The following is a 3,983-nucleotide window of genomic DNA, read 5'->3' as shown; positions in this document are numbered from 1 at the left end:
ACTTCACCTGAAAGAAAAGATCAGACAAAAGAGAAGGAATAAGAATAAATTAGCTCTTTAAGAAAAGTTTTATATGGTCAAAAATCTACAGTCAAGGCAGAGAACTTTTTTTGAGCAAAAGTTCCTATTGGATAAATGAGGGCCAACTAGACAATAGATATCTAATAAGGAAACAAGGAGGAACAGGTAAAATGAATATGATGTCCAGTTCAGATTGTAATGGGAAGGTGTAATAAGGCAAGTTAATGACGTTAGATAAAAATCCATGGCAGGCAGGGCAAAGATCAAAGCAAATTCCTTTTAAGTGTTTTAAGAAAAAAAAGAGAAAAGAAAGAAAGGTGGGCACCCAATTTTTTAACAACTCTTTCTACCTCATTAGTAACAGCTTTTCTATAATCATCTACTGCTTTACATCTGGCAAAAGGCAAGATGAGGTACTAGATGAAGTATTTTCATGACAGTGGTGAAATGATTCCCAGGCCAGCAGTAACCAAAGAAGCACACCAAGCTATTGGTAGGGGACAAACTCTTGAGTCAGAAGGGCCAGATAACTTTTTCACAAGTCATGAAGCAAATTTTCTAAAGAAGAGTCTAGACAGTTGATTTCCTCTATTAAAATAAATTTTAGGAGAAGCAAGAGAAAATACCTGCTGGAAGAGTTGCGACATTGTCCACACTTCAGTAGGAATAAACAGAATGACAGATGGTGGCTTAATTTGATAGCAATCTCAGACAAAATAGTGTGAAATCAAACAATCAATTGTAGGAGATTCAACCCACAGAAAATGAGTGATCCTACATCTGCCATGGCAACGCATTTGCCACTGCTGATCTTCATTGTGCCCAAACATTTATTGATGGTTTTTGCTCTGTAAGCAGGAAGATACAGCAAATCTCAAATGTTAAGGACTTTTTGACCTAATCCCCAGCTTTCTGCCTTTTCTGTGATCCTTGGTAACCTTCTTCCTTTTTCCTGACTCAATGTTCTTTAGTTGTAGCTGGAGAAACATCTTAGTAAGCCTTTGTTGGCTCCTGTTAGGCAGAGTCTATCTAATCTGTCATAGGATTTAATTAATAAAGAATTAGAGGAAGACAATAATCAACATGACTCAATGTGATTTTATGGAAAACAAGCCTTGCCAGACTGTTGATTAAAATTTATTGAGTGGTTGAAGGTGACAAAGTCTTGAATGGTGTTGACATTGTTCTTCACAAAGTCATGATTGAAAAATGAGTGCTCTAAAATATCTTCAAAGCACATGAACTGGCTAATGAGTTGGAATGTTTCTTACAAGATAACAAGGAAAAATGTTGCTTGAAATATGAAAAACCATCATCAGCTATAGTTTCTAGAACTCCAGTGCACAGCAGCTTGCTTATAACCCAAGCAATGAGCTAAAACATGAAACAAACTCAATTATGTAGAAAGTCTGCACATTAGCAGCAGAAGACTGTAAATAAGGGACAATGCATCTGAGAAGTCAGTAGAGAGCAGATATACACAATGGAATCCTCACCAAGATAAATCCCAGAGCAACCACCTGCTCGTAACAGCAGCTGCAAGAATGTTAGTCCACATGGCTTGGTGCTTTCTCCAGCCCCATCATGAAAAGCTCCAAGAACACAGACACTACGCTTCTCTTCACAGTCTGCTTCACCCTGGACTGTTCCCACATGGAAAAAGGTTTCCCTTTATATATGTTGTGGGTTGTTTCTGTTTCATCTTAGACCCTCAGTCTGCTGCCTTGCACTCCTGTGGAGAGCCTGGCTTCATCTTCTTAGGGACCTGTCTGTAGGCAGAAGGCTTCTCTGAGGTGTCCCCAGAGCTTTCCCTTCTTCAGGCAGAAGTAGCCCTGTCTCTAAGGCTGCCCTCCTACCCTTGCAGGGCAGATGCTCCAGCCCCTAAGTGTCCTGACTGCCCTACGCTGGACTCCCACTACCTAATCGATCTTTTCTTCAGGTTTTGCTGTACGATAAAAGGCTACAAAGATGCTTCCATTAATATTCCATCAGAGATTTGTAATTAAAATAAACTACTGATTTAATGGTATTAGGAGAAAGACATTTTTGTTCATTACTTATACAAATCCATATCAGCTCCATTGTGGGAAGCCTTATACTGTGGTTCGACTAGATCTCCAGAGGTCCCTTCCAAACTCAACCGTTCTGTGATTCGGTGACCTGTATCTTAAAAAAGACCTATTTAATGATGAAGGAGATCAGGCTGTTACTGATTGGGGATTGAGACAATTTTTGGCTGGATTTAGTCCTCAACTGCTTTTTCTGAACTCATCAAACTTCCACAGAGGAGTGGGAAGGATCTGTTTTCTAGCTTCAGAAGTTAATCAGTTAACCTGGGCCAAGTACTCCTGGGAAAAAACAAAACAAAACAAAACCAAACACAAAACAGAACACTAAAACAAACCAAAACAAAACAAAGCCAAGCCCCTATCTGTAAGTATTCATTTAATATTTTACAATAATTACAATATTTTACATCAATTACTACGATGAGGTTTATTTGTATTTGTTTCTGTGAATATTCAATGAATTTGCTCTGTCAGCTGACATGAAAAGCACTAATATTAAGTTGTTTTGAGTTCCAAATTCGTTGACTCGGCAATTTACATTTAAATGTCATGCAACATATGCATTAAATAAAAACAGACCAATATTTATGGTTTGGGTTTGTTGTTTGTTTTTTTTTTTAAACTAGCTACTCTTCAAAGCAATTATTTTTTAAAAAATTGGTTGTAAATAGTAATTTAAAGTAAAAATTAAATCAAATATCACCCCATTTCTGGACATCAGAAAGTGAAAATATTTGCTGTTCAGATTACATGTCATCTTCTTCCAAGTCACATATGCAAACGTCTGTCTCTGAAATATCAGTTTCCCTCATTCATCTCTACTTTTTATACCCAATCCAAACACTGATCCCACTGTAAACTGCTTCTTAAAAATTTGCTTAAGATTAAAATAATCCATAATCATCACCATGTTTTGTTTTGCAGTGTTGGAAACAACAGACACATGTCAGTAGAGATGTTAAGTTCCCAGAATACATCCTCTTAAACGAGAATCAGATTCATCCAGAATGAATAAAGCATGATGATGCAATGCACATTGTTCTCAGAGAAAGCAGTTCTCTTCCACTTTGAAAGGAGCTTTATTAACTAATTACATAGTAATAATCAGAACATGCTGATCCCAGGGATTAATGACCAGAAGGTTGTGATTGTTTCTGTGCACACCTTGGCACATTAGCTCTCAGCAAGCCCCTAGTTATTCATCCTCAGGAAATTGCATTGTCCTTATTGGCATATTAAACTGCATATGAAAGTAGAGCCTTCAGGCTTATGGATAGCTTAATTTTTATCGGCTAGTATATGAATAACTAGTATGTACAGCAAAGGCAATGAATATCATGTATATCAAATTAATTGGGAATAATCCCTGAACCTTCTAGTAGCTTGATAATCACCACAGATTTTCCAGTAGCAATGTGGCTGATTTCATTTCGCACCACTGTACTTCCTACTAGTACCAATGAATTTACATTACCACAATTTTTTTTTTTTTTTAACATAAGTATATATGTAATTTGACAATTTGGAGCTTACTGATTTCAAAATAGTAATTGCAGTATTCACAAAATTACAAAAGCTTTGAAGAAGGGAAGGAAAGGAGTGATTTGATTTTTTTCCCTCTTCAAGCAGGGTTTGCTGACTCCCGTTAATTAATAGCAGTGAGAACCGTGACCGCAAAGCAGTGCAATAGCAAGTCCTCACAGCCAACAGCCCTCCTTCCTAAGGGAGTGTCGTGATTTAAACCCAGTCAGACAGCACGTTCACTCACTACCCCCCCCCCCCCCCCCCCTTTTTTTCCCTCCCCCTACTCCTGGAGGGATGGAAAGGAGAATCGAAAAGAATGCAACTCGTACGGGTTGAGATAAGAACAGTTTAGTAACTAAGGTATAACTA

This window comes from Pezoporus wallicus, unplaced genomic scaffold (assembly GCF_028554395.1).
Source record: "Pezoporus wallicus isolate ANWC-B61680 ecotype Strahan unplaced genomic scaffold, APGP_CSIRO_Pwel_v1 contig_13885, whole genome shotgun sequence".
NCBI lineage: Eukaryota > Metazoa > Chordata > Aves > Psittaciformes > Psittacidae > Pezoporus > Pezoporus wallicus.
The sequence above is the reverse complement of the archived record's forward strand: the minus strand, read 5'-3'. Positions refer to the sequence as shown.